We start from the raw sequence: 27542 nt of genomic DNA, 5'->3' as shown, positions 1-27542 counted from the left end.
GTCGTACATGCATAGCTTGCAGTGTAATGTTGGAGGCTGCAGATTCCCTGCACATGGCTGCATGAGGGAGAGGAGAACCAATGTTGGTCCCTACAGGATGGGCATCACCTTGGAGTGGGTGCAGGGCAGGCATTCACCAAAGATATGAGCAGGCTGAGAATGGCATAAATGTTATGGGGGCGAGAGGGAAATTTCTGGAAAAAGCCAACCACATCTTTCTTGTAAAATGTTCACAGAACTATGTTTCCATTGGTAATGTTTGGCCAGATGAACCTGGCAGCTGCAAAGCATTTGTTGCATCTAAGGAGGAGAAGACAAAGAGTGGCCCAGTGGCAGGAACAGCTGGAACCCAAGCCTTGGTGGGGGGGGCTGCAGCTTCAGAGAAACAAGTAGCGCCTGAAGAGGGGAACCAGGGTCAGCAGTGCTGTCAAGCAGGATCTACAGAAGGCGTTGTAGTTACCTGCAAATGACCAAAAGACAATGCAGGGGGCATCTTCGCATGATTAGGGAATCCATCGCCAACATCTGCCACATCCTGCAAGAAGATCTGCAGCCGCACAGATTGGGAGGCAGTGCTGTGCCTGCAATGTTGAAGATCACAGCAATGCTGAACTTCCTCGTGACCAGCTCCTTTCAAAGCATAACTGGGGACTTGTGTGGCATCTCCCAACCTGCCACCCACAAGTGCATTAGGGAGTTTATGGATGCCCTTTTCAGGAAAGCACTAGTTTGTGCTGTTCACCATTAACCCAGAAAGCCAAACTGCTTGAGCCGTGGGATTTGCATCCATTGCTGCATTCCCTCAGGTCCAAGGGGCAATCAGTTGAATGCATGTGATGTTCAGAGTTCCCTGACATCAGCCAGCAAGATTCATGAACAGGAAGGTGATTTCACTCCCTGAATGTCCAACTCCACATGTCTCTTCAGTTGGGGAGAGTGAAGGAGATGCCAAAGGAAGCGATGGTGACAATGCTGCCGAGGAAGCCAGGGGAGTAGTGAGGCCAAGCAAATAGTCCTGTGAGAGCCTAACAGCAGCTACAATGAAGATATGGGGGATATAATTCCAAGTCAGGATAGTGGAACAACAGCAACCTGACCGAACACCAGACTGCGAGCCTACCTAGTCTGCACCCTCAGCGCAGTAGTGAGACTTGGACGGACCACCCAACATCAACCTAGGCACCCTAAATGGCAATGGCACACCAAGCCCTGTAGACCCTGCAAAGTCCTACTTCTGAACATTTGGAGGCTAGTGCTAAAATTAGGAGAGCTGTCTCACAGACTAGCCAAGCAACAGCCTGACATAGTCATACTCACAGAATCATACCTTACAGATAATATCCCAGACACCACCGTCACCATCCCCAACAGAGGTGGCGGCACAGGGATGGATGTGATGGTTGCCAAATTTGCTGATGACACAAAGGTAGGAAAGTAAGTTGTGAAGAGGACATAAGGAGACTACAAAAAGATATAGATAGGTTAAGTGAGTGGGCAAAGATCTGGCAAATTGAGTATAATGTGGGAAAATGTGAAATTGTCCATTTTGGCAGGAAGAATAAAAGAGAAGCATATTATCTAAATGGTGAGAGATTGCAGAGCTCTGAGATGCAGAGGGATCTGGATGTCTTAATGCATGAATCACAAAAGGCTAGTATGCAGGTACAGCAAATAATTAGGAAAGCTAATAGAATGTTATCATTTATTGTGATTGATACAAAAGTAAAGAGGTTGTGCTTCAGTCATACAGAGTACCAGTGAGACTACATCTGGAATACTGTACAGTATTGGTCACTGTATTTAAGGAAGGATGTCAATGCATTGGAAGCATTTCAGAGAAGATTTACCAGACTAATACCTGGAATGGGCGGGTTGTCTTATGAGGAAAGGTTGGACAGGCTAGGCTTGTATTTATACTGGTGTTTAGAAGAGTAAGAGGCGATTTGATTGAAACATCTAAGACCCTGTGGGGTCTTGGCGGGGTGGATGTGGAGAGGACGTTTCTTTTTGTGGGAGAATCTAGAGCTTGGGGCCACTGTTTAAAAACAAGAGGTCAGCCATTTAAAAGTAACAGGCCGCTCATTTAACATGGAGATGAGATGAATTTTTTTCTCTCAAAGAGGGCCGTGAGTCTTTGGAACTTGCTTCCTAAAAAGGCGCTGGAAGCAGAGTCTTTGAATATTTTTAAGGCAGAGTTAGATAGATTCTTGGTGAGCAAGGGGTGATAGGTTATCAGGGTTAGGCAGGATGCAGATTTGAGGTTACTATCAGATCAGCCATGATCTTATTAAATGGCACAGCAGGCTCAGGGACTGAATGGCCTACTCCTGCTCCTTGTTTGCATGATATACAGTAGGGAAGGAGTTGACTTGGGAGCCATCAACGTTGACTCCAGAACCAGCAAAGTCTCATGGCACCAGGTCAAACAAGGGCAAGGAAACCTGCTGCTGATGACCACATACTGACCTCTCAGCTGATGAATCAGTGCTGCTCCATATTGAACACCACTTGGAGGTTGAGGATGGCAAGGGCGCAGAATGTATTCTGGGTGGGGGACTTCAATTCCATCACAAAGCGTGGTTCGGTAGTACCACTAGTGACTGAGCTGGCCAAATCCTAGAGGACATAGCTGCTGGACTGGGTCTGCAGCATGTGGTGAGGGAACCAACAAGAGGGAAAAACATACGTGATCTCATCCTCACCAATCTGCCTGCTGCAAATGCATCTGTCCATGACATAATCGGTAGGAATGATGAAAGCACAGTCCTTATGGAGAGGAAATCATGCCTTCACATTGAGGATACTTTTCATTGTGTTGTGTGGCACTACCACCATTCTGAATGGGATAGATTTCAAACAGATCTAGCAACTCAAGATTGGGCAACCATGAGGCACTGTGGGCCATCAGCAGCAGCAGTTTTATACTCAATCACAATCTGTAACCTCATGGCCTGTCATATCCCCCATCAAGCTAGGGAATCAGCACTAGTTCAATGAAGAGTGCAGGAGGGCATACCAGGAGCAGCACCAGGGATACCTAAAATGAGGTGTCATTTTGAACCTGATGAAGCTACAACATGTAACTGTGCCAAACAACATAAGCAAACAATCAATAAGCAGAGCTAAACAATTCCACAACTAATGATCAGATCTAAGCTCTGCAGTCCTGCCACATCCAGTTGTGAATGGTGGTAGACAATTAAAACAACTCCACTGGAGGAGGAGGCTCCACAAATATCCCCATCCACAATGATAACGGAGTCCAGCAGATCAGTGTAAAAGATAAGACTGAAGCATTTGCAACAGTCTTCAGCCAGAAGTGCCAAGTGGATGATTCATCTCTGCCTGCTTCTGGAGGTCCCCAGCATCACAGACGCCGGTCTTCAGCTGATTCTTTATATCATGTGGAGTGAATCGAAACGGGTGAAGGCACTGGATTCTGCAAAAGCTATGGGCCCTGACGATATTCCAGCAATAATACTGAAGATATTTGTTACAGAACTTGCTAGGCCCTTAGCAAAGTTGTTCTAGTACAGCTACAACACTGGCATGGCCTTCCGTCCGAGCTGACTCCTGTTCAGACAGAATTTCACATTGGCCCCAAGCCCTGAACTCTCCATCAGGAGCTAGAGCTCTGCAACCTCAGTCACCTCACGGAAAAGCCCTCAGTGCCCTTTAGCACAGCGCGGAGGGGTTTTTTGTATGGGCTGCTGCACAACCCTCACTTCCTTGCCCTCACCCGCCACCCGGACACGCCCTGGTGTGCCTTGTTGCCGTCTGGCGACAGAGGTCCCCAGTTGTTGGGGGGGGGGGGGGGGGGTTCTCTACACGGAGTCCCCTCCCTTTCTATCGGAGACCTGGGGTGGAGGGTTTTGCACGCGGCAGTCCTATACAACTGTAGGAAGTGTCGGTTCACGGACTCCCAAAATGTCTGCATCTTTTGCGGCCTTGTGGAGTCCATGGTTCAATAGTATATAGGGTGTCATAGGCTGCACCCCCTTTTCAGCTATTTGAAAAACCTTTTACTGTTGTTTTGTTTGCACATCAGTCCCACGCTCCTGATCCACGGGCACCCAGGACAGGAAGGGAGGGGTCCTCCTTGTGAACCTGCTCTTGGTCCTCGCCAGGTTAGCCATTAACAGTTCCAGGCAGCGGGCGATTAACGGGGTCGTCTGACCTGACAGTCTGCTTCTCTCCTGCAGCTATGTTCACGGCTGGGTGTCCCTGGAGAGGGAGCACGCGGTGTCTGCCTGCACCGTAGAGGCATCCATGCTCGGTGGACACCGCGTGGACTGGGGTGCTTTATTGACACTGTTAATCACACTTTGATTTAATGTTGATGAGTTTCCTTTGAAGTTTGTCTTTTGGTTTTGCAGTTTCCCTTTAAGGGGCTGTCTTTTATTTTATCCCTGATTTTGTTAAGTTAGTTTATTTGGTTTGACTCAAAAGAGTTACAACACGAGCATCTACCCAGGTATGAACTGTACACAATAAGCAGGACAAGTCCAACCCAGCCAATTATTGCCCTACCAGTCTACTCTCGATCATCAGTAAAGTAATGGAAGGGGTCATTAACAGTGCTATCAAGCAGCACCTGTGTCGCAATAACCTCATTGATGCTCAGTTTTTGTTCCACTAGGGTCACTCAGCTCCTGACCTCATTGCAGCCTTGGTTAAAACCTGGACAAAAGAGCTGAACTCCAGAGGCAATGTGAGAGTGACTGCCCTTGACATCAAGGCAGTATTTGACCAAGTCTGGCATCAGGGAGTCCTAGCAAAACTGAAGTCAATGGGAATCAGGGGGAAAACTCTCCGCTGGTTGGAGTCATACCTATCACAAAGGAAGATGATTGTGGTTGTTGGAGGTCAATCGTCTCAGTTCTAGGACATCACTGCAGGTGTTCCTCAGGGTAGTATCCTCGGCCCAACCACCTTCAGCAGCTTCATCAATGACCTTCCATCATAAGGTCAGAAGTGGGGATGTTCGTTGATGATTACACAATGTTCAGCACCATTCGCGACTCCTCAGATACATGTCCAAATACAGCAAGGCCTGGATGATATCCAGGTGTGAGCTGATAAGTGGCAAGTAACAGTCATGCCACACAAGTGCAAGCTAATGACCATTTTCAACAAGAGAGAATCTAACCATCGCCACTTGACATTCAGTGGCATCACCATCAATGAATCTGCCACTATCAACATCCTGGAGGTTATCATTGAACAGAAACTGAACTGGACTAGACATATAAATACTGTGGCTACAAGAGCAGGTCAAAGGCTAGGAATCCTGCAATGAATAACTCACCTCCTGACTCCCTAAAACCTGTCCACCAACTACAAGGCACAGGTCAGGAGTGTGATGGAATACTCTCCACTTGCCTGGGTGAGCGCAGGTCCAACAACATCAAGAAGCTTGACACCATCCAGGACAAAGCAGCCCGCTTGATTGGCACTCCATCCACTTCCTCCACCACTGATGCACAGTGGCAACAGTGTGTACCATCTACAAAATGCACTGCAGGAACTCACCAAGACTCCTTAGACAGCACTTTCCAACACCATGATTTCTACCACCTAAAAAGACAAGAGCAGCAGACACATAGGAACAGCACCACCTGGAAGTTCCCCTCTAAGCCATCCAGCATCCTGACTTAGAAATATATCGCTGTTCCTTCACTGTCACGGGTAAAAATCCTGGAACTACCTCCCTAAAAGCACTGTGGGTGTACCTACCTCACATGGACAATAGTGGTTCAAGAAGGCAGCTCACCACCACCTTCTCAAGAGAAATTATGGCTGGGTAATGAATGCTGGCCTATCCCCATCAATGAATTTTTAAAAATTGTGAATTGGGTGACATTTCTTGAAACTTGTCCTGAGGAGACTTTCCTGACAAGACATTCCACAAACATCATTGTGTGGGGGCATTCCGTATTTGCAGAAACATTTGAGATCCCACACAATGTTTCAAGAATCCCCGGTGTCACACATGCAGCAAAAGGTTGTGCTTCTCTGAAGCCATATTTCTCCAAGAGGGCAGCAGAGATGGACAGGCTCTTAATGTGCTGGGCACAAGTCCTCATGATGCGTCTGTCGGAGATGCCTGCCATCCTGTATGACAGCCCTTTGCAGTCACAAACTTACAATGCCTCATGCCCCTATGAGAGTGAGACTTTGCATTGAATAGACAGTGGCACTTACCCTGGCAGTGCACAGCAGATCATTCATCCTTTTGAGGCACAGGAGCTAGGTTCTCCTATGGGCCCCACGGCCGCTGACCTGCACTGCTACCTTCATCCAGGCTGATTTGGTCTGGCAGAATGTCCTCTTGCTGCCATTCCTCCTTTCCCGGATGGCCTGGAGGAGAACCTGCAGTGAGGCATTGCTAAAACATGGGGCTACACACTGTCTGATGACAGACATCCGTCCAAGAAGGGGCCAACCTCCAAAGATGGTGCTCAGTGATGAAAAGGCCCATTCTTGGATTGCAGACAATGAATACCTGTCCAGGTGCCCTGTATTCATGGAGTCCAGACCTTCAAACCCATGAGGTAGTGGGGGCAGCGCCAACTTCCTGCCCGCCCTGCTTCAAGATTCGCCGCCTTTCATGTGTATGAATAGGTAATGAGCTGAGAGCCGCCTAATTGCAGAAGTCTTCCCACACGCCAAGGTGTGGGTTCAAGGCTGACTTCCGGTCCCGTCTACACACTTAGAGTGAAAATCAGAAAATTCTGCATGCAATCTTTAAATAAAGGAGTTGGAATAACAGGAATCAAACAAATCATGAAACTATGGAAGTATGGGAAATAATTCATAAGTAAGTTGGAAGGAGAGATTAAATAAATAATTAGGCTTAAAGGAAGGAGGAATAAGTAATTATTAGAACTACCCCCTTCAAGCCCAATATATCCCTCCTAAGGTGCAGTGCCCAGAACTGAGTGGGATACTCCAGCTGGCATCTGAGCAATGCTTAGTATAATTGAAGCATAACATCCTCCCCTTTGTACTCCATCACCCGTCGTGCTAATGCCAACTTTCCATTAGCTTTTTTGGTTACCTTTTATATCTCTGTGTCAGTTTTTAGTGATTTGTTAATGTAGGCATCCAAATCTCTTTGCTCCTCCATAGCTCCTGGCCTCTCTCCCTGAAGAATATTGCAAAACAGTTTAGAGTCTTAAGAAGTGTGAGCCAAAGAGAAGCTGAGTCAAGGAGTCAACTTAGATTCACAACTTTAAACTACAAAAGCAGAAATGGTAGAATGGGCTGGAAAATGGGGAGGTCTAGGAGTGGGGCTGGAGGTGCAATATTTTAATTCTGGCTAGAGGCCTTTCGAAGCAGACTGAGAAAGTTTTAATTATGGCTAGACGGATGTGACTTGCACTGGAGCAGATCTGATGAATGCCATGGCAACTGGAGAGAGAGAGAGAGTATCCTACATGGAACAGACTGCAAGCCACATATCTTTTTGAATTGGGAAATAAGCCACTAGGGCTCCACAAGCAACAGGGAGCAGGGAAACCATTTGATGTAAAAAAACAAAGCAGCTTGAAAAGTTTTAAAATGTAATTATTTTTCATTTGTTTTCTTACATGCCCACTGTAGGAGTTTTAAAATATCTGGGGATCTTACATAACTGCATTGTTTAATTAGCAGAAGTCCTGCACCTAAAACATGACAATTATTCACATGTTTCTTCAATTATAAAATGTTGGCAAGTTCAATGGTTTTTTTTCCCCAGCCTTAATTTTGACATTGGTAGCACTGTCACCTCTGAGTCACAAGATTCTGAGTTCAAGTTAAACTCTAGGGATTGAGCACAAAAATCAAGGCTGAAACTCCAGTGCATACTGAGGGAGCATTGCACTGTCAGAGATAATGTCTTTTGGATGAGACATTAAACCGTGACCCCCATCTGCCTGCTCAGGCGGATGTAAAATATGTCATGGCATTATTTCAAAGAAGAGCAGGTTGGCCTGGTCAATATTTATCCCTTGATCATAAAAGAACAGATCTGATCATTATCACATTGCTGCTTGTGGGAGGTTGCTGTGTGCAAATTGGCTGCTGCGATTCCCACATTACTGTGGGAACAGTGCCAACTTCATTGGTTGTAAAGCACTTGGAGATGTCCAGTGGTTGTGAAAAGCATTATATAATTTCAAGCCTTTTTTCTTTTTTCTCTTTAATGTTAACATACAGCAGTGATACAAAATTGTGCCTACAGGTAGTGCACATATTTGATCCATAGACCTATTTCCATTTTAGCCTGTAACACGGTTGCAGCACAATTCAATTTCTAGATTAGGAAATCAAAACCAAGTGTAATCTTCAGGCAGGGGATATTTAGCACACAGTCTCCATTTTAAAGTCATACATTCTGTCCTTACTTTTATATTTCTGTTATAAATTCCTATGTCCACATTTTTAATGGAAACTGCTTGACTAAACTTGTCATTTTGCCAGTGGTGGTGACGAATTGCTTTCACTGCTAGTAGAGTATAAAGGCAGCATGATAAGTTTACATGGCCAATTTCCATCAACATTATTGACATAACAGTTTATTGGAGTTGACAGGAATTGTGTGCAGATGTAGGATTTTTTAATAAACAATTTACTCTTGTTGGTTACGATTGAACTCTTGTGGTGTTCCACACAAGAAGTGAGACAACATGGTATTTGAGAAGGACAGAATGATCAAATGGTACAAAGGAGAATGTTTCATTATAGAGCAAGATGGGAAATATATAATAAAAATAGACAATTGAAAATTGGATGAAACTGCAAATGTACAGGTTTTCATCTATTTGTAAAGTTTTCCAAAAAAAAGGTGTAGTACATAAATCTGAAATACATTTCACTGTACAAGTTATGTATGTATTACATTTGAAATTATGTTTAGTGCATACATTACAACTGTGTGCAAAAACGTGTAGATTTTTGTGTATAAATAATTCATGAATACTATGTTGCATATAAATAATATAGTAAAGTATTAATATTTATATTTCAATAAATATATTTGAGTATTATTTTCTTTCTTCAATGGAAGTCTAATGGTTGCAGAGGTAGTAATGCGTAAGTAATGGTGAGATATAAAACATTACAGGGGAAATTAAGAGGAAGTAGTTGGGCTTTGGAGAACTTGAAAGTGAAAAATGCCAAGTAGGCGATAAAAGATTGGTGGCCACTTTCAGAAAGAAAAATTAGGGAGATACAGAGAATTCTGCACTGGTTTTACATTTGTGGCATAATGCCACCACATATCTTTATCCATGCAGCAATGGCCATGAAACTTGATAACCTCCAAAAACAGGATGTGTAACTGACCAGTGTCCATTGGTTCCGATGCAAGTAGCATGTCAACTTCATGCTGCGTGCTTGTTACCATAATTGCAGAGCTGTGTGTTTCCCAGCTTTTACCAACCATCTGTTGCTCCCTCACTTCCAAACTTTCCCCTCTTCTACAGCTCTCAACAGCTGGGCTTCATGTCATCTTGCACTCTTCAGTTTTTGTACCCTTTCAAGTGCGTGTAATTCTTTGGTGCTGTTTGTAGGCCCCTTTCTCCTTCAGATAATGAGGAGACAATGTTAGTGGCATCTGAGTGCATAGGTAATTTGCCCTATAAGAGTGCATGCCTCCCCATTGATGAGATAAAGAAGTGCACTGGGGGAAACAGAAAGGAGGTGGTGATGGAGGAGTCTCTGACTAGGCACTTTACAGCCTTCTGGACTGAATATTGAATTCAACAACTTTAGGTCTTGAGCTCCCTCCTCCATCACCACCCCCTTTCTGTTTCCCCCTTCCTTTTTTTTTCCAATAAATTATATAGATTTTTCTTTTCCCACCTATTTCCATTATTTTAAAATATTTTTAAGGCTTTTATGCTCCCCCCACCCCCACTAGAGCTATACCTTGAGTGCCCTACCATCCATTCTTAATTAGCACATTCGTTTAGATAATATCACCAACTTTAACACCTATGTATTCTTTTGTTCTGTTGTTTGTGACAGCTTTTGATGATCTGCTTCTATCACTGCTTGTTTGTCCCTACAACCACACCAACCCCCTCCACTTCTCTCTCTCTCTCTCTCCACCCCCCCCCCCCCCCCCCCCCCCCCCCCCCCCCCCCCACACACACCTTAAACCAGCTTATATTTCAACTGTTTCTTGGACTCACTCAAGTTCTGTCGAAGGGTCATGAGGACTCGAAACGTCAGCTCTTTTCTTCTCCGCCGATGCTGCCAAACCTGCTGAGTTTTTCCAGGTAATTCTGTTTTTGTTTGGATTTCCAGCATCCGCAGTTTTTTTGTTTTTATTTTTATAAAGAAGTGCACTGTTCATTTTAATGAACTGTCCTTGAAGACTAGCTGGCAAAGTGGATTGGAATAAAGAGATACTTGAGTGTTTGTAGATATTGCCACTTGATGAAATGAGGTCCCCTGCTATTCAGGTGCTGGGAGAAAAGGATCAAGAAAGGTAAGGGTGTGAGTGGAGGTTCTATGAGTGGTAGAGAATGTGTATTTCAAGAGTACTGGGTATTATGATCCTGAACCAGACCCCCAAATGTTTGGGACGATCCAGCTAGGGGCTAGTAACTATTGTGTAAAGTGGACAAAATTTGAGATTCAAGACTCTTGCTCAGGGAATAAAGCCACAAGTTTCCACTGGTTTTGAACACACAAAAATAAACTTTACAAGATCAGAAAGACATAACAATTTACAATCTTATACTCTAATATGCAGGATTAATTTGAGGTACATTTGAATTAACAGACAAATTGTGGTCAAACACACCACTCTGCACAATAAATGGCAGATGCGACCAAGACACATTGCACAGATTTTTCAGCAACCCACCCAGACTGTGAGTCAACCGACCTGGTTGACACACTGTCTCTCTCACAAGGGATTCCAGTCTTCGTCTTCAGAAATCCCACCTTGGAATTCCACCCCCCCCAAAAGTCACTCTAACTTGGATGGCCTTAATGACGGCACACCTCGCTTGGGTTTCAGTTTCACCTCCCGAGACACTGTCCCCTGGATTCCCGAGTCTGCACTCCCGCACCAACTCTCAAGCACACCTTCAGCTCTTCGGCTTTGCCAAGCAGCACACTACTGCTCCAAAGGGTTACCTTCACCCTAACAGGCTGCAGCATGGATTCATCTGCTGTCTGCCATCTCCTTTGATCACCTGGGCTTCTCCTGAGCCCTCTTTGATTGCAGGGGATTTTCCTGAGACCTCTCCACTTAAGGTCTGCCAAGCAAAGCCCTTTTTCTGCTTGGAGCCCCTTTCTCTGCTCTTTTTTCTTAACTGGGTCCTCTCCCTGACCCCCCTCCCTTTTCCCTGTCTGGGGCTCTCTTGACTATGGTTCTCTCAGTCATATGATCAGGGTTCTTGCATTGTTTCTTTCTTTTTCTTTTTCATGCAGGTTCCCAGAGAACGCTAACATGCTGTGCTACGCATGTGTAGCCCATTCCAGTCATGCGCAGAAACTCCCGAGGCATGATGGGAGTCATAGTTCCCAACCTCCCGGCGACAAGGTAAGTCTGGATCTCATTACACAGGACTTTATTATCCTTGCGAGGTCATCAAAGCTCTTCCAGCACTTTGCGGCAGTTCTGGGGGTGGTGGAGATAGTACTAGCTGCCTCTGCTATCTCTCTCCAGTTAGCTTGCACCACCCCTTATGGGTGCCTGTCTTAGTGCCTAAAATCTTGGTGACTCTTACCCTTCTAAACACGTCACTAGAACAGATGGGGAGAGATGATGGGATAATTTCCCCCTTTTCTCATTTCACAATTGACTGCCACAAGGTGTATCTTTGAGAAGGAATGTTTTAACCCTTTGAGTGCTTTGACTTTTAAGAACAGACATAAACAGGCATCTTGTAAATTTGAATCGAAAGAAAGGATAAATGTTTATTTTCGCAACACCTGAAATGTAAACGCAAGAGACACCCGCTCCTCATTCACACCTAATATGCATACAAGAGAAGATGATTTCTAAAGATGTAGCATACACTTAGTTATCTTAAAGAGTAAATAAAAAGGTCACTTCCAATCAGTCCACAAGATGGTAGTTGAAATGTTGCAGACCCAAAGGATTCTCCTTAGACCCACTGATGAGAAAAGGTCAGAGATTTCTGGCAATGGATTCACACCCCAAACAATTGCAAGCATCTGGCATTCTAGTCGATGTTGGTCGAGCCCCTTTAGTAAAAAGTTACATTCTGGCAGGTAAAATGAATAAGCCCAGTTCTCTGCCTAACGTGACTTTTGAAGCAGAGTCCACCCTTTTGCTGGGTGAGAGATGCTTCCCTCTAGTCTTAATATCCCAGACTGACTCACTAGGCTGCACTTGTGGATCAATGAGATATTGGCTATCTCCAGACAGTTTCAGTCAGGAATAATTCATTCCATCATCCACACAATGGGTGACAGCAAATGTAACTGACACCCAATGGAGAATGAATGATACCCCATCAACATTCCAGCCACGAGTAGTCTTCTGAATGTCTTTATTTGAAATCCCATCTTCATGGGGCCAGGAAGTATAAAATCCATTGTCTCTTCATAAGTTATTCATAAGAATCTTCAATTGTAATGGAGAAGACAGTCATCAACACCTGGGAAGGCTATTTACATTTTAATTACTTTCCAGACACGTCCTGCCATGAAGTCAGTCCCTGTCTGTATAGAAACCATAAAGGAAGTCATCTGACCCTTTGGAGTCCACCTTGTCAAGGTACAGTACCCATATTCAACGCTGCTTTTATAAGTAAAGTGCCCATCTTCTAGTAAGCTTTATGGCATATGACACAACTATAACGATAGTACTTCCCTCCTTCCCAGTCTTTTGTGAGAGGCATTACTGCTTCAAACCAGTCTTAATTTGCAAAAGACAGCCCTAATGGAAAAATTTAGCAGGTTAGTACTGGATTCATATTGGTAGGAATCATTCCCACTCCTACACTAATCTGCCAGTGGAAGGGAAATCTAGACTCTAGATTGTTAAGTGTTGAAGTTGTATTTATTTGAATACGTTTCATAAAATGTAGATACATTTTTCTAAATGAAACCCAAAGTTACCAGAATGTGTAACGTATGCAAATTTTTTTGCAACTTTTATGTAGAGTATAAAACTTAACATAATGAATCCCTATGGAAATGGCTGGATCTGGATCTGTAGCAACAGATATTTATCAGGGATTTGCAATTTTTTATCAGAATCTGGGGATCATGTGGTATTAAGGAATAAATAATCACATTGACATAGCTCCCTTTCCTAAGCTTTCATCCATCACAGCCTTCAAGGCATCATTACTTACTTCCTGAAAAGGTGACTCTTGATCTCTCTGTCCCTTTTTAACTACTGACCTCTCTCTAAAGTTCTCAAACATAATGTTTCCACTTGATAATCAGTTTAGTCAATCTACCTTCAATTGCTTCAATAATAGCATTCCCTTGATCATAACGTCAGAGAGCTGCAGATTTCACACATTTCAGCTACTTTCACAGCTCCTTTTTTAATGAGGTAATCCATGCCAAAATATAGCAAAACCTGAATAGTATCCAGCCTTGGGCTGAGAAGTGGCAGATAAGATTTGCACTATTTAAGTGCCAGTGTCGGGTAATGGCCATCTGGAACAGGGGGAAGCACAACCATCACCATTGCCAAGTCCCTCACCATCACCACCTTGTGTGTCACCACTGACCAGAATGTGAACTGGACCAACCAGATCAACACCATGATTACAGGAAGAGGGCAGAGCCTTGGTAATCTGCAGTGAACGTTATATCTCCTGACACCTCAAATTCTATCCACCACCTACAAAGCTCAAGCCGGGAATGTGATGAAATATTGACCATTTGATTGGATAGATGTAGCTTCAACAAAACTCAAGAAGCTTGACACCATTTGTACAAAGCAGGGTGTTTGATTTGGGTGCCTGACACTGGATCCAATATCCACCACCCCCATCACTTTATTAAAGGCATGACATAAATACAAATTGTTATTGTTAACAAATAAGTTCGGGTCAGACGGTTTAAAATTCATTTTTGGGGCACGAGCTTCACTGGAAGGCCATCTTTATTTTCCATCCATACTTGCCCTAAGAAGGTGATGGTGGCCGATTAGAACTGCTGCAGTCTTTATGGGTGAATGTAGTTCCATAATGCTGTTAGGGAGGGAGTTCCCAGATTTTGCATTGGTGCAATGCCAAAAGCAATGAACTGGCATGTGTTTTAAAATATTTTGAATGAATGGAGTTGGAGTTGGATAATTTAGCAGAAAGCTGCAAATGTAACTGTGATGCACATCTCTGCTATGATCTAACTATTGTCCTAACATGACATAAATGCAAATAGATTTAAGCTAAGTGGAAACTATAATAAAATATGAGAAAAAGATTATAGTTGGTAATACCACAGAAGTAGTGTTAAATTGACAATAACAAATTCCTTTAAAATTAAAGTGTTGGGGAAGTGAGTATTGCAGAAAATGATTTATAGTTTTTTTGAATGAGTCTGTGTACTTCATGTGAACCATTTGATGACAGATTATAAATCATGAATGTAAGCACATTTCCATTCTGGGGAAAATAATGAAAAGAATACCTTGCTTTTGTTGAGAAAGAAACCAGGACCTACAAAAGTCAGATGCACCTGTAAATACTAAGACTAATGGCCAATAGGATCATGAAAAATAAAGACAAAATTGGCATCTCCAACATTCCAGTTGCACCCCAGGAGGCCATGCATTGGTCACAAAGAGGATGAAAATTGGTTATCATGGAAACCAGTGCAACTTTAAATCCAGGAGGGATTGGGGGGGAGATTAGAAGGGCTAGGGGTGGGGTGGAAGGCTGCAAGCAATGGCTGACAGCAGCCCACAGGTATCATAAGGAACTAGAAGAGTTACTTCTTCTGGCTCCACATTCAGGAAGGCAAAGCTTTGTCACTTACTTAGCAGTCTCTATAAAGATCATTGTTTTTCTGCAGCTCCTGATAAGCTCAATCACAGCGCAGAGACCATATGCTGCAGTGACGTTTGAATCAATTTCACGGGTGAGCCTGAAGTAAGCACTAGGCCATAACTCTGCATCGACTTGATGCCTGTGTTAGATGGATGCTCTGGATCACTACAGCACACAATGGAATGTGGTGCATACCCAGTGTGGAATGAGCATGCGTATAGCACACACCCTATTAGACCTTTCAGCACTCAGGAACTAGGAAATGGACTTTGCACGATCCAATTTCTAGGCTTAAAATATTAATGTCCTGTATTTAGCTCGGCTCAGACCACATGCCATGATACTGGATATGTATTACATACATTTTTAAATTACTTCTGCTGGGACAGAGAGATTTTGTCAGCTGCAGCTGGAATTGTATCTTGTTTCAAATAAATATTCATACGTTAATGTAAAATTTATATTCAAAATTCAGTAATACACCAATCATGGATATGTGTTTGATCATACATGCAAGTTTCAATGTTACATTTTCAAAAAAAAACATAAAACAACAAATCAGTTATTTGCTGCTGCCTTCATAGAAACTTCAGGCTGCACCTCTAATTGAACGCAAGACGAGTTATTTATAACAATGTAGTTTTAAGAGGGCATACTGGTTACATACAGTTCAACCTTAGCGGCAGAATAATACATTGTGTTAAACAAGATATAGTACATCTGTCCTTATAAAACAGCACATCCTGTGACTTAATGGGAACACCATTACAGGAGATCCACTAAAAATAAGATCACTTACTCACTCACCTTTTCCAGAACTGCTTCATCCAATTCAGGGTCGTGGGAAGTTGGAGCCTATCCCGACAGGTGATGGGCGCTAGGCAGGGAAATAAGCTTACTATTGCTGATAAACTCAGTGTTGATTTTAGTTTATATTACATATGAAAAAAATAGCTTTAGTGCCATAGATATTTTACTTGTTTTATTGTTGGAAAAACAGTCCTGTGCAACTTGGTCAGCTGAATGTACTCAATCATAGGGTGGAATTTTCCACCCTGAAGTCTAAGTTTGGTGGTGCATGCAGAAATAGGAGTATTCCCACTGGGCAGGGGTGGGATAGCTGAACACGAGCGAATCTCACAACGGGAGCAGGCTAGAAGTCGCCGTCCCCGCTGTTGCCTATGGAGTCAAAGGTCCAGCTTCTATATTTAAAGGGCACCCAGACAGCCATTCACTCACTGCAGGCCAGGAGTTCCATATTCTGCATTAACCAGAATGTTGAAGAGAAGACAGCAGAGTGCAGCCCCACGTACCAGCGAAGCCTCCTGCAGACTCTCCTCCAGGCTATCCACAAAGGCAGGAGGTGCTGTTTCCCCGGGATGGCAACAGGAGGCCCTCCCATCTGACCACAGCAAGCTACAACGAGGCTGCATTGGAGTTTAGAGCTTGTGGGGTCCAGCACACCGGCACCCAGCGGTGTTGGAAGAGGATGAATGATCTGCGCTCCACAGGGGTGAGTGCACCATCTACTCACTGCCTGAAAATATGACCCTCACAAACTGACATTCTCATAAGGGCATTAGGCAGCAGCACTTATCAGCAGGTGGGACAGCATTGAATATGTGGCAGCCACTTCATGCTCTCAATCTTATATCAGTTGCAGAGCATCCTGCTTCTTAATCACTTACATGCGAGGGCTCAGCAGCTGCCATGGAATGCATGTTCTTGATCTGCTCATACAAATATTGGCAAGACAATCAAGCCTCCTGTCTTTCTGCGGAAGATAACTGTCCACAACAAGCACGGAATCGCCTATATTCAAACCCTCAGTTCATATGAAGAGATGGCCACTGATCTAGCCAAGGAGGAGTAATACCGTCCATACCTGTGCTGATGGTGAGGTGGGACTCTGCAGGAAGCCAGTGAGGATGTCTCCAGTCTGCAGTTGTCAGCTGTGCCCACTGAGTGAGAGCTGTATTTAATTAAGCGGCCTGCTTAGTCAATCACTAAATCTTTCTTTTCTCTTAAGATACCAGCAAGAAACAGGGCAGGATAGCTACCCGGACCAGTCACAGCTCCTGGGCCAACCTCACCTCTGAGGAGGATGCCTCAGAAACTTTAGAGGATGCGCCGTCACAGCATTCACCTGCACCCTCCACCAGCACTGATAGAGTCATCTCAGTGTGTCCAAGTTCTGGATGTAGACTCAGGGTCACGATCTGGTGAACGCATCACTGACACGGGTCCACAGCTGGTGGAGAAAGTGACAGCCAAGGTCTCAAGACACCCAAAGGACTGCAGGAGATCAGGCCCCTGCTGAGCCCCATGCAGATGATGAGACTTTAAACTTGGCCCGAAGGGACCTGTTGGAGATGCAGAGACAAGCAGGGGAGCATCAAGCAGAGATGCCAGAAGCCATGCAAAGACTGGACCGAAGGCTGGAGGAGCCTGTCCACGTTCTGTCTGCAGTCATGGCTCTGGCATGCAAGCGCTTGGCTACCTCAATGGAAAGGGCGATGGCCTCCTTGGAGACCCAGATCCAGCAGAACGCACAGTGGCTACCAGATATGCATTCAGACTTGCACTCCGTCACTCTTGCCATATGCGCAGTGCAGCAGTGCACCTCGACCTCCATCCTTGTGCCCCTTCTCCTCAGGGAGTCAGGGGCATGCCATCAGGCACCAACCGAAGGAGGAGTGCCAGCAACACAACCCAGGGACTCCATCTCAGGAAACTCCAAGGTGCCCTGCCGCTCCACTTTCCCTCTGCCATGGACCCCATCAACTCCAACAGGTCAGGCCGAGGAAGGTGCACCTGCACCTGAACAGGAGACCCTTAGCAGACTGGGGCCCTCTAAGCCTTGGGCCACCAGAGGACGCCTGCCTAAAACTTCACAGCAGGAAGTGGTGGCATAGTGGTATTGTCACTGGACTGGTAATCCAGAGACCCAGGGTAATGCTTTGGCGACCCCGGTTCGAATCCCACCATGGCAGATGGTGGAATTTGAATTCAATTAAAAAAAACTCTGGAACTAAAAATCCAATGATGACAACGAAACCATTGCCAATTGTCATAAAAACCCATCTGGTTCACTAATGTCCTTTAGGGAAGGAAATCTACTGTCTTTACCTGGTCTGGCCTACATGTGACTCCAGAGCCACAGCTTTGTGGCTGACTCTTTTAAAAAAAAATGCCCTCTGAACAAGGGCAAATAGGGATGGGTAATATGTGTTGGCCTAGCCAGTGATGCCCACATCCCATGAATGAATTTTTAAAAAACATCACAGTCAACAGGACCTCAGTTGTGGATGTCGGGGCTGCATCTAGAGCATAGCGGTAGGTGAAGAAGATAAAAGAAGACAGGTGGCACAGGTGTAAACCATTTTATATAGTTTTGACATTTGTAAATATATGTTCACTTGCACAGTTCGAAAGTTTCCTGGATTCCATCTTGTTGCTAGTTGCCTCAATAGTGGTGGGCATTAAAGGCTGTGGAATGTGGGTCTCCATCAGAGTACAATTAGAAACTCCCCACAGATTCAGTTCCCTCACATTATCAACATAGTGACTACTGAATAATCCCACATGTGCATAATTAAGCACTGGTCATTATTTGTGAATGTGCTGCCTGGCCATGCATCATGCAAGCCATTAGTTGCAGCTCACCATGTTCTGACCTCTGAATTGTGTTCAGCAAAGTTCATTGCAGCTCCTGCTACTGTTGCCCTAAAGTGAGATGTGGGTGGATACTACGAGTACTCAATGTGTGTTAAACCTGGGCCAGGATTTTAGGGCCCCGCTGTGGCGTGTCTTCTCCGGGTGGATGCGGCAAGCCATTTAAATCTCCGTTCAGTTCGGCGGCACTGTAATATCCCATTGGGAGGGGACATAAAATCCTGGCCTTGCCACGTGATTGGTAAGGAGCACTGTAGATGCAGTTTCAGGGCTGAGTGAGACTTTACACTGTCTTCTTAACAATAGAAAACCAGAGGCTTCCCTATATGCCTGGAGAAAGCTGCGCTCAGCATGTCCAGTCGTTAATGGCCTTCCTTGGTGTTTTGTCATTTTGAGCTAACATGCAGGTGAGGGCACCAAGTAAGGAGGCAATGGACACGTTAGCCTTGACTGCTTGAGCGATTTAAGTGTAGAATTTAAGAGGTGCCTGTGCCGTTGCCTGAAGCTTTTGTCAGACATCACATGAAGATTTTTTTGGCTGCTTGCCTCCTTTTTCAAGGGCAGTAGGCCTCGCATAAAGGGTTTGCAAACTGAGTGCATCGGACATCATTGAAGGACCAGGGTTTTAGTGCATGAGGAGAGAGAGGAGAATGGGCCTGTGTGCTGGACCGTGCTGAGGACTGTAAAGCTATCCAGGTGAAATATTAGCAACTCTAACAGGTCTCTGCAGGGTCCATGAAGGAAAGTTGTTTACCTTGGGTGGGGTGTCCAGAATGATGAATCATGGTCTTGCACTAATGCTAAGGCCATCTAAGACTGAGACTTGTAGGGGCCTCTGCAACTGGAGGGTCCAGAGTAGTTGTCCTTCGGCAACCCATAGTGCAGGTGAGGCACTGTTAGTGAGTGGACTCCAAATTAAACTCAGAACTTCTCAGTATAAGGATGTCAAGGGATATGAGTTTACAATGGGTGAGTGGCGGGGCAGGAATATGATCTTCCCTGATCAATCTGCGGGGAGAAGTGATCTTGAGGGGCCAAATGGTGTTCTCACCATGCTCCTCCCTGTGGACCCATCTATCTGGTTCTGCCTGAAAGAGCTCTCTACCTGGTCTGCCCCGCTTTGGGAGCAGGTGTGAGCGTGTCATGAGTGCACCCCTGCAGAGGTTAGATTTGATATTGCTTCCAAGTTGCGATGTATACCGACCTTGAGGGCATGGGAAAAATCTCAGTTTTACTTACAAGTCGCAGGGGAACAGAGTGCTGTGTAGGTTCTGAAGCAAGCATTTAGTGCCAGGCTATATATATTAGCATAGTTTGGCACATGCAAAGGATCAAACCAACAACAGGGCAGGCAGTAACTAGTGTAATTTAATTCAGTTGTCATATATCAAGATACATTCAAGAAAAGTAATGTCTATAATCAAAAAGGTGCTGGGGCCTACCAGCCAGCAGAGGACAGGAAAGCAAAAAGTTCAACAAACGTGTTGGGAGTTTACTCTGCTTGGAATCTGTTAACTATCAGATTGGCACAGGCCTGTCTATCGCGTCGTACCATGTGGCCTCTACGTGTGGCTCAGCAACATCCTGACCCTCGTCAGCGCCATCACCTTTACTGTCCTCATCATCGGAGGAGACATCTTGATCCTCCTTCAGCCAAGACATCCCCATTTTGTAGCACGAGGTTGTGTAGGGCGCAGCAGACAACAATGATCCGGGACGTGCTCTCTGTTGAGTATTGGAGAGGCAGCCTGAGTGGTCCAAACATCTGAATCTCATCTTTAGGATGCCTATTGTCTGCTCAATCAAAGACCTGGTGGAGGCATATACATTATTGTAGCTCTTCACAGCAGCCCTCTGCAGACAGCAAACTGTCATAATCAGCTAGGTCTCTGGAAGTATCTTGTGTCCCCAAGGAACCAGCCGTGCTACGCCAAGGTCCTTCAAAAACCCATGGTACCTAGAAGTGGGTCAGAATGTAGCCGTCCTTAGAGCTCTTTGGGAACCAAACACAAAGATATAAGATGCACCTCCTATGATCACATATCGGCTGCACGTTCAAAGAGTGGAAACCTTCCCTACTGGTGAATATGACTGACTGTTGCCAGGGAGCTTTCAAGGCCACATGTGTGCACTCAGTTGTATCTTGCACTTGTGGGAAAACTGCAATTGCTGCAAACCTCAATGCTCTTGCAGCCTGGCTTTTGGGATCCAGGCAGAATTGGACAAATTGCTGCACTCTCCTGAATAAGGAATCTGTTATATTTCACATGCGTCTGTGTTTCACTGATTGGGAGATGCCATACAGGTTCCCCAATGAAACCCTGGAAGGAGCCACTGGCAAAGAAATTTAAGATGGTGGTGACCTTTAATGCTACCAGCATGGGATTGCCTCCAAATCCATGTGGCTGTAGATCATCATGGAGATGCTAGCAGATGTCTGCAGCCACATTCTGAGACATTCTAAGGTGCCCCTGGCATTCCCTTTTTCTCATTTGTACATAAGTTCACTCCCTCCGATACACCCTTGGTAGGGCCAATAGTCGCTGTTGCAGTGAACTCTTCTTGAAGCCCCGCTGCCTCTTGCTGCTCAGGCCATTTCTCCTCCTGGCCCTTTGTCAACCTGCAACCTCCTTCTCCTCATCTGGATGACAGCCAGTAAAAGACAGTGTTGCCTGCCGCCGGCTTCATCGATGCTTCAGTGGATATGTGAACGCATTTATGTAATAAATTTAGTGAGCTTGTCCTTAACAGGTTTCCCTCCATCACAAAGTCAGCAGGCCAGGGTTAAGCCCTTTGCCTGGCCCCATCTAGACATGGCATCCCCACCCACCCCTTCCAGGTGAAGGGCATCTCCTGTTCATACATAAATGCGCATGGAGATCTTGCAAGTCGACTGGAGTGATGAGAGGCATGTGCGAGAACCCTCCCTTTGACATTATTCAGCTTGCCTCCATTACACTCAAGACTTTATAGAGAGGCCATTGCCTTGGCAGCATAGAAAGAGAATCCACATGAGCCCTTGTCAGGTATGACCATTCATCCATGAGGATCAAGAGTTGAAGTTGCATGTTGGCTGCTGTCCACCTGCTGGGCCCCTTGGAGGCATTCCACCTCCCTCCCTTCATCCCTGCCTCTGACAGCAGCCGATAGCAAATGATACAGAATGAACAGCAGCCCCACACTTTGCTGGGATCTCGATGTTGATACCAATGAGTCGGGAACAAACTTGCTGCCATGTGGGCTTCACCACAGAGAGAAGAACACAACTCAGCACAGCTCTCATCCAGTTGCCTCATGATTATTAGGGTGTCCCTTTAGTTGGATACTTATACTGACTTTGAACTCCACCCACCCGAAAAGACCCTTCCCCCAACTCGAGGGATCTCACTAACTGACTCACTGCGTGGTCCAGGTCAAATTTGAAAAATGTAAGCGGAAAAATATAAAAATGCAAACGTAAAGGCGTCATGTTTCAAACTCTCTCCACCACCTTTCACCCTCCCCCTGTCACCCACCAGCTTCCTCCATCACCTTTGACCCATCTAATAACACCATTCCTCTCCACTCTGTCACCCTTGAGACTCACCCTTTTACCTGGACCCCATTACCATCCACCTCCACCTTCCTTCCTTCCCTCCCTCAGAGCTAACACTCATTACCATCCCCATTCCCACTCCTGACCCTGTCTACTCCCATTATATGAGCCACCTGAGTAGTCTGGCTCTGTGACCATGCCCCCTCACCCCCCACACCCACCCCCATGAAACCTTCACCTGCCACCCTCCCACATTCTACTCCCCCTGTAACTGTGACTATCCCCTCCTCTGGCCAGAACCCTCAGTTCAACACCCAGGACCCCATCATCAACAACACCTCGAGGACATTCTCCCCCACCACTTCACCAGACGTCGCACCCCGCACCCCCTACAATTCCCTGGACAGTCTCTTCCACATTCCTCCCTCCACCCTTCTCTGGACAGTCTCCCTTCCCCTCCGATATTTCCTCGGATAGCCACTCAACGTCCCTCCCCCCCCACCAACTCCCCCAGATAGTCATAAAGTGAATGTTCTAATTTCTGACTGGCAGGGAACTGAATTCCGGCAAGGTGACCTTTTAATAGGCATGAATGATATGCTAAAGGGCTTCCCAGCATTGTTTATCGGGAAGCTTGATTCGCCTTCAGAGTCCCAGGAACAAAACTCCAAAAGTTCATCCCGATGTTGGGAAACAGATTTTGGCCTCATGTCAAATTAAACTCCGTCACTTGCCAAGCTTCCTGCTGCTGTCGGGGCTGGGAGATTCCGCCCAAATTCTGTTCATGTTCCACATATACCTAGAGCGCTGTGTGCAGTTTTGGTCTCCTTACCAAATGTAGAACCTACCTGCTCTTGAGGGAGTGCACCAAAGGTTCACTAGACTGGTTCCAGAGATGAGGGAATTGTCCTATGAGGAGACATTAGGCCTATATTCCTTAAAGTTTATAAGAATGAGAGTGATCTAATTGAAACATATAAAATTCCTAGGGAGCCCAAAAGGAAAGATGCTAAGAAAATGTTTCCGCTGGCTAGGGAATCTAGAACACACAGTCACAATCTCAGAAAAAGGTGTTGGGCATTTAGGACTGAATTGAGAGGTTTCTTCACTCAAAGGGTTCTGAATCTTAAAAAATTTCTACCCAAAGGACTGTGGAAGCTCAGTCATAGATATATTCAGGACAGAAGTGAATAGATATTTGGTACTCATGGAATTAAGGGTTATGAGTGCAGGAAGGTGGAACTGAGGAAGATGATAAGCCATGATCTTACTGAACGCTTGAAGGTCCAAATGGCCAATTGCAGCTCTGTTTCTTATGCTCTTATGATCCCTCCTTGCTTCTTGACATTGACCACATGCTTCCTGGCAGGCCAGCCAATATCCTAAGTGTGCATACTTAACAGCCTTCTTCTGGAGATTGTCCCAACAAAATCCTCATCTGAGTCCTCTGCAGCAGAACTTATGTGCTACCTCATTCTCCAGTGAGCTAGCACCTGGACTAACCTTGTTCCTTGCCTGGCTGCAGCCCACTCGTGCCTGATGTCAAACCATGTAAAGAACTAGCTTTAAGTTATCCTCTAAAGTATGCAGAGTGTCAATATACTAGCTGGTGGCTGCAAGTGTGAGGGCAAGAGATACTGTTTTTTCCTCATCACTGTCTTCTACCTCCTTGTCTTCCACCACTGCCTGGTTAGATTGCAGTTCCTGGGTATGTGAAAGGAGAAAGGCATAAGGTTGTGAGGGGAGCGAGAGAAGATAAGGCATGCATGTTTATAGCATCTGTAGCTTGTAAATCAGAAGAGATTGTGGGATGAAGGGGAAGTGGGATGTAATAAGGTGGGTTAGATATGAGCAGCGTCATCTTCATTGGTTTCAGTGCCAGCACTGGCCACTGCCTCAGTTATGCCATTGCAAAGATGGCATTGACCACCACAGCTCTCTGCTTCCACTGTCTTCACAGAGTTTATTTGGAGGACCCCTATCCTTCTGCCCACCTTCTCCACCAAGGCAACAGAGAACCTTCAAGCATACTGTGTACCCTGTTATGCCATCATTTGGCATCCTTCGTGCTAACACTCTCTCTTGCAGCCAGTTCCAGCATCTGCTCCAGCCAGAATGTGCCCTTCCTCTTAAGAGGTGCAGGCTGGCTTATTGTACTGCAGGCTAGCTTTACATGGTGCTAGCATTGCACAAATCTGGGCCTCCCACTGAGGCTGAGCCACGCAGCAACACATTAAACACTAGTTGCACACAACTATGATGCAAATCATCAGGCAGCGCAATACCCACACAGGTTTTCAGGCCGTCCAATTTCACACCCGCTGTTTCACCACCAAGAGATGAGTAGAGGATCTCAACATCTGCACTATGTATATATTTATTAATGCAATAACTCTGCTTTTCTTGGAAGAAACATCCATTTACAAGAAAAAGTAATTAAGCAGTTGTAAAGCAGCTGGAAACCTCTTAACAAAAACAAAAACAAAATTACCTGGAAAAACTCAGCAGGTCTGGCAGCATCGGCGGAGAAGAAAAGAGTTGCCGTTTCAAGTCCTCATGACCCTTCGACAGAACTTGAGTTCGAGTCCAAGAAAGAGTTGAAATATAAGCTGGTTTAAGGTGTGTGTGTGGGGGGCGGAGAGAGAGAGAGAGAGAGAGGTGGAGTGGGGGTGTGGTTGTAGGGACAAACAAGCAGTGATAGAAACAGATCATCAAAAGATGTCAACAACAATAATACAAAAGAACACATAGGTGTTAAAGTTAAAGTTGGTGATATTATCTAAACGTATGTGCTAATTAAGAATGGATGGTAGGGCACTCAAGGTATAGCTCTAGTGGGGGTGGGGAGGGCATAAAAGATGTAATAAATAAATAAATAAATTTTTTTCTTTTTTTTTCTTTTTCTCTTTTTATAATGGATTTTATGCTCTCCCCACCCCCACTAGAGCTATACCTTGAGTGCCATACCATCCATTCTTAATTAGCACATTCGTTTAGATAATATCACCAACTTTAACTTTAACACCTATGTGTTCTTTTGTATTATTGTTGTTGACATCTTTTGATGATCTGCTTCTATCACTGCTTGTTTGTCCCTACAACCACACCCCCACTCCACCTCTCTCTCTCTCTCCGCCCCCCACACACACACCTTAAACCAGCTTATATTTCAACTCTTTCTTGGACTCGAACTCAAGTTCTGTCGAAGGGTCATGAGGAATCGAAACGTCAACTCTTTTCTTCTCCGCCGATGCTGCCAGACCTGCTGAGTTTTTCCAGGTAATTTTGTTTTTGTTTTTGTTTTGGATTTCCAGCATCCGCAGTTTTTTTTGTTTTTATCTCTGTGGAAACCTCTTAATCCTGGTGGGCTGTGTGCAAAAGGGTAGTTTATGGCTCTGGGGAAAAAAAACATGCCTGGAGCTGTGTTTAAAAGTTGGTTTTGTATTTGCTTTCAGAATAAGAAGGACCCAATTGTTTGAGAAGAAGACAGCAGCCTTCTTGCAGACCAGGGTCAGTCCTCAGCCCGAAGTGGATATAAGCTGCTCCTAAGTAGCTGTGTGTGCTAGGATTGAGTACCTGAGAATGGTCCTTGAGTCCGCCTGAAAAACAGCGTAAGAGTCATTGATTATTTTGCAGATCAGCACTGACCATGTAACTCAGACGCCATTTCAAAGACTCCATCATCTTTCTTTTTCCCTTTGAACCATTGACTTTTAGCCTTTGGAAGAATTCCTCAATTATCATTTTTTGCAGCGGCCGCATGTGCGTGACTTAGGGTATCTCGAAGAGTAATTGTAATACTTTTATATATCATAGTGTATGTTAATAAGCTTTACCTTTCTATTTGACAAAACTGGTTTTATAATTAAATAATAACTTTGTTGTTTCTTGAAAGAAGCCTGGTTAAAGTCTCTTTTATTTGGGTAACAGTAACGAAGGTAAACAATTAGCCATTTTGATGAGTGAATCAAACTTGTAAACTCATGGTGCAACCTGTGGAGTAGTGGGGCTAGTTAAACTGTGCACTCCTCTCTTTTTGGCCATAACAGTGCTTTCTACATTAAAGAAGTCATTTAACATCCTAACAAATTTTTCATGATAATTGAATTGGTATTAAGAACTTTAGCAGGAAGCTGAACTAGTTTGTGACTCATCAGAGACCTGTTCCTCAAACTGCATGGACTGTAAGGGGTGCATGAGGAGACAGGAGACTACACCTGAGTAAGTTGTGGGCTGAGTATGGAGTTGGGAATTTGTTCCATGTGGGCATTCAGTGCACAGGGTGAAAGAGGTGCACCATCTGATACCTTTTTATCAGTCTCCAATAATTTGAACAAGAGAAGGAACTGATTGATGAGTAAGTCTACTTTACTTTCTAGTCTCTAGTTTATGGTAAATAGTGGAAGAGTAAGCTTAAGGTATGGCAGGGCAGCTTAGCTGTGTGGAATGTCCATGTGGAGAGTCGTGGATACTTCACGTGGTCCAGGTGAACACATGTGCAGGAGGTGTCATCAGCTGCAGAAACTTGAGCTCTGGGTTTTGATCTCAAGTGGCTGCTGGAGTCACCGTGGTGTACTTGTGATACTGAGGACTACATGGATAGCATGTTCAGGGAGGTGGTCACACCACAGGTTAGGAGCGTGCAGACAGAGTGTGAATGGGTGACCACCAGAAAGTCTAGGGGGGGCCAGGCAAGTCTTGCAGGAGTCCTCCGAGTCTATCTCGCTCACTAACTGGTATTCCATTTCGGATGCCGGTGGTTCCTCAGGTGAGCACAGCAAGAGCCAAGTCCGGGGCACCATGGATGGCTCAGCTGCATGGGTGGGAAGGAAGAAGGATGGGAGAGGAATGGTTATAGGGGATTCAATAGTTAGGGGAACAGACAGGTGTTGCTGCAGCTGTAGATGTGAGTCCAGGATGGAATGTTGCCTCCCTGGTGCCAGGGTCAAGGATATCACAGAGCAGCTGCAGGATATTCTTAAGGGGGAGGGTGAACAGCCAGAGGTCATGTTTCACATTGGTAATCTCTAGATTACTACCAGTGACAAACTAGTGAGCATAGAGATAGGAGATTAGAGTTGATGAATGTGTGGCTGGAGAGATGGTGTGGGAGGGAGGGAGTCAGATTCCGGGGGCATTGGGACCAGTTGTGGGAGAGTGGGACCTGTAAAAGCCAGATGGTTTACACCACAATGGGGCTGGGACCAATTTCTTTGCTGGGAGGTTTGCTAGTGCTGTTGGGGAGGGTTTAAACTAGTTTGCTAGGGGGATGAGAACCTGAGGGTAGACTCAGATGAGGAGAAATCAGAAATGGTAATGGAAGACAGAAAATTGGTGATTGAGTCCGGAGG

General features: G+C 45.1%; 1 long non-coding RNA gene across 1 annotated transcript in view; it reads left to right on the top strand.

Annotated features, from left to right (window-relative positions):
• Positions 1-26088, top strand: part of LOC121279264 — a 28164-nt gene extending 2076 nt beyond the window's left edge. Inside the window, exons 3-5 of the long non-coding RNA XR_005943350.1 lie at positions 11434-11545; positions 12665-12748; positions 25647-26088. This is a non-coding gene — a long non-coding RNA (uncharacterized LOC121279264). The remainder of the gene's footprint in view (positions 1-11433; positions 11546-12664; positions 12749-25646) is intronic.
• The last annotated feature ends 1454 nt before the right edge of the window (positions 26089-27542 follow it).

The sequence above is a fragment of the Carcharodon carcharias genome, chromosome 6 (genome assembly GCF_017639515.1).
Source record: "Carcharodon carcharias isolate sCarCar2 chromosome 6, sCarCar2.pri, whole genome shotgun sequence".
NCBI lineage: Eukaryota > Metazoa > Chordata > Chondrichthyes > Lamniformes > Lamnidae > Carcharodon > Carcharodon carcharias.
Note: the sequence above shows the minus strand (reverse complement) of the source record. Positions and strands in the feature narration are given on the sequence as shown.